Source organism: Hirsutella rhossiliensis (assembly GCF_020360975.1).
Source record: "Hirsutella rhossiliensis strain HR02 chromosome Unknown scaffold00002, whole genome shotgun sequence".
NCBI classification, from domain to species: domain Eukaryota; kingdom Fungi; phylum Ascomycota; class Sordariomycetes; order Hypocreales; family Ophiocordycipitaceae; genus Hirsutella; species Hirsutella rhossiliensis.
Window position 1 is genome coordinate 1,123,154 of NW_025408668.1, and position 12,939 is coordinate 1,136,092.

The 12,939-nt window shown below is 26.1% G+C and overlaps 1 non-coding gene across 1 annotated transcript; it reads left to right on the forward strand.

Annotated features, from left to right (window-relative positions):
• Positions 1 to 3,628: 3,628 nt before the first annotated feature.
• HRG_12052 lies at positions 3,629 to 3,700 on the forward strand. Its single transcript has one exon. It is a non-coding gene; the product is annotated as a tRNA-Asn (tRNA).
• Positions 3,701 to 12,939: the final 9,239 nt, after the last annotated feature.

Genomic DNA, 12,939 nt, shown 5'->3' on the forward strand with positions numbered 1-12,939 from the left:
ATTACCTATAATAGTTAAAGACTCTTATAGCCTTCTTTAGTTTAAAGATAATAATTACCTTAATCTAAGCTTAAGTTTTTATAGTATTAATAAGTTCTTATATAAAAGATAGACTAAACTTATATTAATATTTTATAGTTTAGTAAGGTAGGTCGCTAGTTATTAGTCTATTTTAGTTATAACGCTACTACTTTCTCTTATAAATTTAAGTAAAGAGCGTAGATAATATACCCTTTATTTTATACGTACCTATATATACCTATAAAAAGCTTATTATATAGAAGGATATAAGTAGCTAGTCCTTAGTATTAGTAGTATTATCTAGTTATAACTTACGTAAAAGTACTACTTTATATAAATAAAATACTATAGCTTATAATAAAGCGCGCCTTAATATATTATATATAATATCTAAAAATATATATAAAATTAATAGCTTAAAATTTTTTTTTTGCTAAAGCTATTTATATACTACTTAGCTACCTAAAAGTATAAGTAAGAGTAAAAAGTAAGTAAGGAAAATTATATAAATAATAAAAATTTATCTTTATAAGGAAGAATAAAAATTTATAAATAATAGTAGAAATTAGTACTTATATATCTTAGCTACTATAGCTATTACTCTAGTTATTACTATAGAATCTATAGTAGGCTTAGTAGCTTCTATAATAAAGCCGCTTATAAATAGTTTATTATTTAAAGTCTAGCTTTAAAGGTAAGACTTAGTATATATATAAAGCGAATAAATAATTTTTTTATTAGTATAGTATTTATAAATAGAATATTATATAATCTATTACTCTCCTTATATTTAAATTATTAGAACTTATAGTAATATAATAAACATTTATTTTATTAAAAGAACGTTTAGTGTTTTATATAAGTAAAAAGTATATTAAAAAATAATAGTTAAGTTTAGTAATAGCTCTAATTAAATACTATCTAAGTACTTAATATATACTAATCGTATGTTTTAATTTTTAATTTTAAGTAACTTATAATCTTTAAGGCTATTAATTAAAAAGTAGTATATAAGTAAGTATAAAGATATAATTCGCTGACCTTAAAGAGAAGGTAAATCCTTTATAATAAATAAAGGGATATAGTTCTTACTTTAAGAGGATAATAAATATCTTTAAGATAGGTAGTAGTTAAGGTAATAACTTTACTAGCCGATAACTCTTATAGTCGAATCTAAAAGGTTAATAGACTATATTAGGTCTAAAAAAACCCCTATATAAATTAGTATAGTAGTAAGGAATTTTAGTTAATAGCCTAATAGCTAAACTAGTAACTTAGAGAAGTAGTAAGTCCTATTTTAATTATATCTTAAAAGATAATCTATAGGATTATATTAAAATTAAATAAAGCTTTATTTATATATTAATAATAATAATATATATATTATATCTTAACTAATTATATACTAGTAGTTATAGTAATACGTAAGAGACTAGTATTATTTATCTTAATTAGGTTTAAAGGGTACCTAGACGGTTAATATAGCTTATATAATATTAGTACTTAACTAGAGTTTTATATAAGAGGGGAGTACTTAAGGAGGAGAGATAAAATTCTTTAATACTAAAGGGACTTAGTAAAGGTAAAGGCACCCCTTTAAGTTAAAACTAACGTTAAGGGATAAAGGTATAAAGAATAAATAGGATTAGATACCCTAGTAGTTTTTATAGTAAATAATAAATACTATAGATTAGATAAATAATTTAATAATTTAGTTCGTTAGTAACTAATTAATATTAAATATTATTTAGTCTATAAATAAAAGTATAAGCATTCTACCTTAAGAGTAATATAGTAACGTAGGAACTAAAATTACTAGACCGTTTCTAATAATAATAGTAAAGTATACTATTTAATTTAATAATCTATAAAAAACCTTACTATAATTTATATAATAATATTATAGGAGTTATATAGCTGTTTTTAGTTAATATTATAAAACTATAGTTTCTATAAAATTAACGAAATCCCTAGCTTTATTTTTAAAATTCTATAATAAAGTATTAGATCCTAGAGATTTAAATAGAAAAAGGGGATAAAGATAAGTTATTATAGCCTTTATATTATAGGCTATAAACATACTATATATTCCGATATAAAGAGATATAAAAATATAAATTTAAGCTAATCTTAAAAAATAAGATAAAAATTTTAAGGATTATAGTCTAAAATTTAACTATATAAATAAGTAATTACTAGTAATCGTAAATTACTATATTATAGTAAATAAATCTTAGATTAGTACTAACTACTTATTATATATTAAAAAGAGCTTATATAATAAGTTTACTTTCTTAGTAATTAGTAAAGAAAACATATAGGTTTTATATAGATATTATATCTATAAATAGTACTAAAGCTATTTATTATCGGGGTTCTTTATATACGTAGTTCTAATTAGTATTAAGTTAAAATACGGTTTATATAGTAGAAGTTATATAGGATTAATTAATATAAACTATGATTTTATATTTTTTTATATAAAGGAGGGTTCTTTTATTAGTAAGAAAGGTTAAGCTATAAACTTAATAGCTATAACTTTTAAGAGTTTAAATCTCTTATCTCCTATATTTATATATAATAACTACTAGAATTAGTAACTTAATTAGTAAAGGGTTATCCTATTACGATAATAAATATTAGTTTAAATCCGATTTAGTTTAAATAATAATAAATAATATAAGAGGATAAGTTACTATTAATTAGTTAGATAATCCCTAAAAGTTATAATAAGTTTTATAAGGGTACTTTATTTACTCTTATCCTATATTTATTATTCTAAATAATAAATTATAGCTTATTATATCCCTAAGGCTAACTCCTAAAAATCTTAAGTATTTATATAAAATAATAGTCTATCTATAATATAGTAGCTATATTTATAGCCTTACCCTTATAATCTAAGAAAGATTAGGTTATTATACTAGATCTATAAGGCTAGCTACTTAGTATAAAACAAATATAATAATAAATAGAATAAACTTTTCTTACTTTAGTATAAGCTAATAATAAAAAATATAGTAAGCGATTATAAGGAAAAGTTACTATAGGTAAGGTAAGCTATTTACTAAATAGTATCTTTTTAGATTTAAGTATTTAAGTTACCTTTTTTCCGCTTTAAGTAAATAATAATTATAAATATCTAATTAATATTAAAGAATAGCTTTATATAAACTTTTATTATTTAGCTTCTTAGTTTAGGCTAGCTTATATATACTAGCTTCGCTATAAAATTAATAACGAATTCTAACTAAGAATCGGACTAACCTTTATTATCCCTATAGTTTTATTATTAATTTTATATATAAGCTATTCTTATATACTACTTTTAATATATATATATCTATTTTTATATAAACTAAAATATAGCGTCTTTCTCTATAAACTTAACTATCCTTTACCTATAAATTATACTTAATATAAAAATAAAGAGCTTAAGTATCTTAAGCCTTACTTTATATATAGCTTTTATATAATAAAGGGTTAATAAATTTTTTTTATTACCGCTATAAAGCGCGAAGCTTTATACTTTTAATTTCTTTCTATATATACCGTAATAGTCTTTTATAGTCGTATAAAAGCTAAAAATAATCTTAATTTATAAGAAGCTTTTATAGCTTAACGGTAAAGCGCGTTACTATTAATAACGTTTAAAGATATTCGATTTATCTTAGAGGCTTTTAAATAAAAAGAATTTATAACTTAAAAACTATAGTATTTTTATTATTTATATATATAATATATTTAGTGCGAAGTAATTTTTAAGATTATCCTTTTTATTTAGTTTTACCTTCTCCTTAACTATTCTATATTAGTATATTATTATCTACTTTAATAATAAATATAGTATTATTTATATATCTTTTTAATAATAGTTATATATTATTCTATATAGCTTTAACTATAGTAATTATATCTATAATATTATAATTTAAAGACATAATCTTAGAAGGTATAATATCTTTATACTTTATTTAAATTTAATTAATTGCTAGAAAACCCTTTTAAGACGATTAGTAGGAAACTAAGGAATAGATAAATATTTCTTAGGGTCTTTAGAGACTATAGGTTAAAGATTAATACGTTAATTATAACTATTAATTAAAATATAGTCTAATAAATATAGTAATATATTTTTATAGTAATATACCTAGGTAATTATCCTCTTATAGTATAAAAAGGTTTAAATTTAAGAGTTATATTATTTATAGTATCTAAAGCTTTTTTTTTCGTAGCTATTTTTTAAGCTTATTTTTATAGTGCTTTAATACTAATAGTAGAATTAGGAGCTTAATAACCTTTAATAGGAATAGAACCTATTAATCCTTTTAAATTACCTTTATTAAATATAGTAATATTATTATCTAGTAGAGTAATAACTATATACGCCTACTACTCTTTAATTAAAAGGGATAGAAAAGGTACTATATATAGTATAATTTTTATAGTAGTATTAGCATTAGTATTTACTTTATTCTAAGTAATAGAATATAGTATTTCTTTATTTACTATAAGTAATAATATATTTAGTACTTATTTCTTTTTTAGAATAAGGTTTTATAGGTTTTATATTATTATAGGTATAATATTTATAGTAGTAGGTCTATAAAGAATATTAGCCTATTATTTAATAGATTACTATTATTTAGGATATAAAGGAGGAATACTATACTAATATTTTATAGATATTATATAACTATTCTTATATATCTATATATTACTAAGGGTCTTAGTATACTATAATATATATATATATATATTTATAGACTAAGAGGAAGAATAATAATTAAAACGGAATAAAAGATAGAAAAAATAAATAATAAAATTATAAATAATAAATAATCTATAAGATATTTTAGTACTATACCTTATTATAGTATAACGCTAAATAGAACGGAATCTAATAATATATTAGAAGAAGAAATATCTAATAGATCGGGTTCTAATACTATACTAAAAGGAGAAATACCTAATAATCCTTATAATTTACTATATAGAGAACTACTAAATAGATTAGATTCTATATATATATTAGATAGTAGTTATTAAGATCGTAATTATAGTTAAGATAGGATTTAGTAGAGTAAAATATATAGTCGATTAACTAAGCGTAGAATATTACTTAGTAAGGTAGAATCTATAAGTAGTAATAGGTACCGTTTACCTAGTTTTTATATATAAAGTAAATATTATAAAGGTAGTAAGTAAGATAATATTTTAAATATATATAGTTTACTAGATAGATCTAGAAGTAAATTACTATCTCCTTTATAAAAATCTTTATCGGAATTATCTTAACTTAAACCTAGTAATCCTACTCTACTATTCTCGCGAAGAGAGATGCGAGAAGTATATATAAAATGCACGAAGGTAAAATTTAGAAGTAAGGGGTTAGACAGGCAGGGCAGAGGGATTTAATTCTTATAAGAGCAGTAATAAAGGTAGGGGAGTGATTATTATATTGCCTTAATTGTCCTTCTTTCCTCTATCTAACGCCCCTCTTTATACCTATCTAGCATCTTAATTAACAAAGAAGATCCTGCTTAAAGAAGCTACTAATGTCCTTTCGACTACCGAGCTTTTTGCCGGTTTTTCCCCTCTTTTCTAGCCGTTGCCGGCACATCCGTCTTATCTTTCGCTACCTCTATAGGAAGCCATCGCTACTTCTGCTTCCCCTTATGCCCCTACCCTCCTTTCTACACCTCTTTTTAGCTCCTTCTTCCTTCTTCTATACCGGGTGTTTTTAGCTCCCTTGGTCCCTCGTGCTAAGGGATATCTCTAAGAACTACGAAATCAGGCCACGCTTCGCGACAACTATACTAACCTAAAGATAAAGCTAAATTAAAATTAAATAATAGTTAATTAGAATCTAAGGATAAGCTTACGCCTTAATAATTTAATAATAATACTAAGGATAAAGGTAAAGGAGTAAAAAGAGGAGGGAGTAGTTTAAATTTAGATAAGGATTATAATAATAAACGTCCGAAAATAAATAATAATAATAGTAAATATAATAAAATAGCTTATAATAATAGTTTAAAAATAGATTATTATAGAGATTATAATAAAGACTTTCTATTTAATAACTTATATATTAAAATAATACTTAATTTTATATTTAAATTCTTTTTATAATAAAAAATAAATTATAAATAGATATATTTTAAGCGGCTATAAATTAATAGTAGACCTATAGATTTCCGCTTTAGATATATTAGTTTAAGTCTAACTAGCTACGCTTATAGTTAAAACCCCTTAACTAAATAATAGTTTTAATATAGCTTAGTATAATATATTTAGTCCTATATTTAGGTTTTAAAAGATAAAGCTAGTAGTTAAATAGGTCTTAATCTTTTAACTTTATATAATATATTTTCTAATAGTTATATAGTAGAATATCTAGATGTTTTAAGTATAATTATATTATTTTTTAGTATAACTATTATAATTAATAAAATTCTTATAGTATCTCTTATATCTTTAATAGGATTATTTATATCTATTTCTCTTTATTTAATATTATTAGGATTAATATTTATAGGAGTTTTTTACTTAATTATATATATAGAGGCCGTATCTATATTACTTTTATTTATTTTAATATTAATTAATATAAGAATAAGTAAATTATAAAGTAATAATTAAAATAGTATTCTATTAGTATTATTTATAATAATACTATTAAATTATATACTATAGCCGATATTGCCTTACTATATAGCTATAATTAATAGTTATAATAGTAAAATAAATAATCTAATTTATTACTTATCTATAAGTAAATATAGTAATATTATAGCTAAAGGGGAGGTTAGGTTACTATTATATATAAATAAAAATCTAGATCTAGATATAGCTAATATTATATTTATTACTAGTAATAACTAAGATAGTAATATAATAGAAATAAGTTATATATCTATAATAGGTTATATATTATATACTTCTTATAATATATAATTGTTTATTACTAGTATTATCTTATTATTAGCGATAATAGGGGCTATAATAATAATAATAAAATAAGATATAGATAAGTAATAAATATAATATAAGTTATTTCTTAGTAAGCTATAAATTAAATTATTCTTTTTTACTATTTTATAAGATATATATTTATATTTAGCTTCCTTAGCTTACTAAGCTAAAGTTTAATATCTACTTATTTTATAAAGTACTAAATAATAAGTATAAGAGAAATTTAGTTTAAGATTTAAGAGTAAAGATATATCTTTAGGTTATATAGTTTATTATAAGTACTTTATAAAATACCCTTTTAATATAGTCCTATCTCCTAAAATTATTTAGATAAATACTTTAACTAAAATAGGACTTAACTAAGAGTAGAATTTTCGTAGTAGCTTATATAGTAGCTCGCTCTAAAATATTCTTTTTTTATACGTAGCTAAAAGAAGTAGGGAGCCTACTATCTATTAATATTAGTGTTTCTCTTACTCCCTAGCTTAAAAGGACGGATTAAGTAAAAGCTCTTTATCTAATATAGGCGTAGAGGGAAGCGTCTTATTAAGGGAATTAAGGAGGAATTTATAAGCGACCTTATCGATATAAGCGTCCTAGGTAAGCTAGATAGTCTATTAGGACCTATTTTAAAGGATTTATATCCCTAGGAACTACTTTAGCTCCCCTAGCCTAGTTATCTTATACCTTTATTATAGGCCTTTTATAGCCTCCTTAGTAGTTACTTCTTCCTCTTTTAAGTAGGCTTAGATAATATCGTCGACGTAAAAGAAGACCGTGATTTTACCCTTCTATATTATAAACGGTTCTTAAGGGACTTTCTTAAATCTTAGGGCTTTAAGGGAACTTATTAAATACTATTACTAAAGAAGGGGTAATCCTTATAGTCTATATAGAGCTTTCCTAAGCTATAGAACCTTTCCTAGCTATTAAAAGCCTAGTAAAAGGCGTATATAAATAACTTCTTTTTCTTAGAGAGGGTAGTTAATAAAGGCGTTAACTATATCTATTTAATCGAGCTCGAGGTTAAATTCTACTACTATAGCTATAAGGGTCTAAAAAGACATCCCTACTAAGGTAGTTACTTTAATAGGTAGATCCTCTTTTTCCTATTAATTCCTATAAATAACTAGCTAGGCTTTATATTTCTAAAGGAAGCTATATTTATTAGTCTTATAGATAAAGACCTACTTATAGCTAAGGACTTATTTTCCTCTTACCTTTTCCTTAAGGACCTCTTTAAAAGACCCTATCTTATTATATAAGGCTAGGTAGTCTTTTTAGGCCTAGAAAAACTAGTCTCTAAAAGGGTGTCTTTCTAGCTACTTTTAGTTTACTAGTAGGTCTAGGAGGTCTCTTTTATATACCTTCCTTACTAATAGCTATAGCTTAAAGAGCCGGCCTACTATAAATACTTTATAGGAACCGTCTTTTATAAGCGTTAGATAGAAGTTAGAAAAACAATTAAATAAAGGAGAGGTTAGTCTTCTTTTATATTAAGCCCTATACCTTCCTTTACTTCTTAAAGTAATAATAAAAAAGCAGCTGGGTAATTTAATAGTAACTGCTTTATATACCTAAAGATATACCTACGCTAACGGCAATAGTAGTATCTAGATACTAAAGGACGAGGGGGTCTAAGGGGAACGAAGGAAAAGAGAAAGTACTAGGTAGGGTAAGGTAAAGGTAAAGAGGGCTAAAAAGGTATATTAGCGGAGAAAAGATATAGAAGAAGATAATGCTAATAATAAAAGAAGAAGATAATACTAATACTATTTACTAGCTAAGGAAGAAAAGAGACCTTTTTTATAGACTAAATTTTCCCTCCTTCTTCTTTAAACGAATAAGGGCTAAGGGATTATCTAATTAAGAAGAGGGCTAGCTAAAGACTCTACTAAGGATCCTACTAAGGACCCTACTAAGGACCCTACTAAGGACTCTACTACGCGGGCTATATATTCCTTAGGGTATAAATGCCCCCGTTAAAGCAATCTTTTAAGAGAGGTACTTTTCCTACCCCCTTAAGGGTTAAGATAAAAAGACTAATAAAGAAAGCTACTTTTAGATCTTCTTCTTATATAGGAGGAGGCATAGGGAGGTAAGCGTATTCTAGCTCTACTACTTTCCTATAGTCTCCTTCTTTATCTAGATTATCTAATTTAGTAGCTTCCTTTTCTTTAAAGTTAGTATATTCCTTAACTACTTTAACGTTAGTTTCTTTTTCTATTTCCTTATCTAAGGCCTCTTCTTATAACTATTAAGAAGGGGGAATTTAAATCTTTTAAATTAGCTAACGTTATAAGAGTAAGAGGGGCTATTAATCCTTCTTTCTATTAAAGAAGCTAGATTCGTTAAAAATTATATCCTTAGTTAAAATAACCTTTTATAAAAGAGGAATCTAGATCTAGAAGATATTTATAGAATTATAACTAACGAGGTAACTAATAAGGGCTCTAAGATTAAGCTTTCTTTTCTTCTTCCTTTTTAGCTATATATTAGTAGTTATAGCGTATACTTTATAGCTATAGGTATAAAGGTAGGCTAGCGAGGCCCTCTCTTTCGTAAAGAGCTTAAGGGGTAATTTCTAGTCTATTCCTTAGGTCTTAATAAGGGTCTCTAGGTCCCTATAGTCCCTTAGGCCCCTAGGGTCCCTTAGGGTCTAGTTCTAAAAGTAATAAGCGGTCTTAACGACTTCTATTTAAAGGTTATATAAAAGCCTTATAGTAAGTCTTATTATATAGGCCCTTTTTATTATAGTACCCCTTAATCTTTCTACCCCTCCGTTCTAGGCTTAGGTATTCGGTGCTAATATAAAGGGTAAAATACCCCTTTTTTAAAGCTAATTTAAGATATCCTTTATAAATAGCTCTCTATTAAACTATATCTTCTATACCTTATAGCTAAAGTAGGATTTTATTTAGTTAATAAAGTCTTAGAGGGTAGACTAGTTATACTTACTTAAGTAGGTCTATAAGAAATAAGGGAAAACTATCCCTAAAAAAGCGTCTATATAAAACATTACCTTAATATAGCTTTCTTAATCCCTAGAGACGTTAGTTTAGTCGACCTAAATTTCCTTATATAGCTAGTTTAGCTATAAAGGGGTTCGTTTAAAAATTTATCTCTTAGTCTTTCCTTAGCTATAGTATTTATATTTAATAGTTATTAGGCCCCTTATTTATACGCCCTATTATTAGCCTAGCTTATATAAAGCTAAGGGGCCTAGGTAACTAAGTTATATATATTAAAAAAGACTATCTCCTTAAGTTACTAAAAGAAGGTCCTTTATAGTAGACCTATTCCTCTTAATAGGGAAAGCTAACTTCTTAAGTAATTCCTTCCTATAAATAGGTTAGAATTTAAGAATAAATTAACTAAATATTTCCTTAATATCACGGGCTATGCTTATAAAAGGCTAAGGTTATACTATAGCGACTATACTAAAGTTAGGCTAAAGTAGACCTATATATAGGTAGAGCTCGACCTAAACTTAGGCCGAATAGCACTTAAATATAGGTCGAGCTAGGGACTAAGGAAGATAGATAATCGTCGCGACTAAGATAAAGTTTTCCTCCTTTCTCCTTAGCTTTAAATAAATAATTATTTAGCTTTATACTACTATACTAAGTATACGCTAGCCCCTAATATATTTAAAGCTCCTTTTAGATAAGGCTATAAAGCCTAAAGAGAGATCGGACTAAAAGGATATAATATAGATATCCTAACGACTTAAAGGAGGGAGAATAGGCCTAAGGATAATAGGGAGTAGCGATAGGAGGGCTAGACGCCCGGCTAATAATAAAGTAAGCGATACTCTCGCTATAGGTAAGAGAGGTAAAGATACGGTATTAAGTAATATAGAGCTAACTATAGATATAGGAGCTAATCGGCTAGATTAAGAGAATATACTAAAGGATAAATAAACCGATATAAATAGGTATATAGGAGGGGGCTAAGGGCGGGGTAAGTAGTTTAATACTGCCCTTAGGGGCGATAGGGGGGGCAGCGACGCCTATAATTAAAGGGAAGGTAGTAAAGAAGAATAGCTATAGGAAGCCTCTCCTAAGCCTAGGAAAATTCGATAGATAATAACGGCACTATACCCTATAAGTATAATATATATAAGAGAAGTATAAGATCGATAAAGAATTCTTCTTAAGCTTAAGGGAAATCTTCTACCTTATCTATAACTACTTAGACGCTAGGCTATAATAAATAGTCGCTATATACTATAAAATAAGAGTAAAGAGGGGCTATAATTAAAAGGAATTCCTAAAGTACCTTAACTCGATCTACCTTAATATAGATATCTAGTTATACGTAGTAGCGGCGATCTAAATAATAAAATAAGGGGAAAGTTAGATATTTATAGTATTTTTCTTAAAGTTTAAGTAGAGACTCTTTAAGGCTAGAGGCGGGTCTTAGCTATACGACGTTTAGATTATCTTCTTAGAGGGGGCTCTAAGAATCTAGCTCTATAAAGCGTTAGCTATAGTCGACCTCCTTATATTAAGCTTCGCCGCTTATATTAATTAGGTAGCGTAAATAGCGGTTAAGCTAGAAAGGGTCTAGTAAATAAGATAACCTCCTTTAAACTAAAGAAAACTAAGGGATATATACCCCTTGGAAAGGAAGGATAAAGATAGGGATACCTTAATAATTAGTATTAATACCTTAGATAGATAAAGGGAAGGGTAGAGCTAGCTAGAGCATTAAATATACTTTAACTATAAAGTTAAAGGATATATCGCGCTCTATTATAAGAAGAGGAGATAGGAACCTTAAAAGGTAAGTATAATAAAGGAAGAAAGGGATACTAAGGATAATAATAACTTAGAAAAAAGGGAACCTTAGTATAAAGTTAGGCGCTAAAGGTAAAAGAGAAATAGTAAGAAGCTTAGAAGTTAATAAGGGACTATCTTATACTAAGCTTAGTAACGCTAAAGGTAAGTATTAATAGGGAGAAGGGACTTAATAAGCTTATAGATACTAGCTATAATTATTATACTATAGTAAGCGAGAGGGTAGTAAAGAAACTATAAATACCTCTTACTAATAAGAAGAGAAGATAACTAAGGCCGTTCTTAAAAGATACTTTAGCCCTATAAATAAAAGGAATTATAGTATTTAAGATAGATATTAACGGCTATATAAAGTAGACCTTTATATATATAGTCCCTAGGTTAAGCTACGATATATTCCTAGGAAGGCTATAGATAAAAAAGAACTAAGTAATATATAATATAGTAAGGGATTAAATTTAGTATAATAAGGCTAAGATCTAGATAGGCCTATAAAGATCGGAAGTAGTAAGGAGGGTAGAATAGATCTAAAGGGTAAAGATCGTTAGCGTAGTAGTATTTATAGTAGAATATTAAAGGGAGAGGGTAGTAAGGGATAATAAAGGAAGGTAGAGGATAGTTAATATCTAGGCGATTATAATAAAGGATATAAAGAGAGCACTCTAGCTAAAGATAGTAGTAGACCTAGCGGACTATATCCTAAAGTAAGCGCTAAATATATACCTAGACCTCTTTATACTAAAGAAGGCTTTAAAGATACCCTTATATAGGCTAAGGGTAAACTATAAGATTAACTTAATACTAAATAAAGATAGGGTAGAGCCCCCCTTACTATAAGGACCCTTTTATAATATATTAAGGGAGGAACTCTTAGTACTAAGGAAGACCCTAAGTAAGCTAATAAAGGTAAACCTAATCCGCTTAAGTAGCTCCTTAGCTATAGCCCTAGTACTCTTTACTTAAAAGTTAAACGGTCGCTTATAATTTTACTATAACTACTAGGCCCTAAACATAATTATAAAGAGGGATAGGTACGCGCTACCCTTAATTATAAAGATACTATAGATACTCGCGAAGGTAAAGTAATTTATAAAGCTTAATATTATAGCGGCGTTCTATAAGATCTAAATAGTAAAAG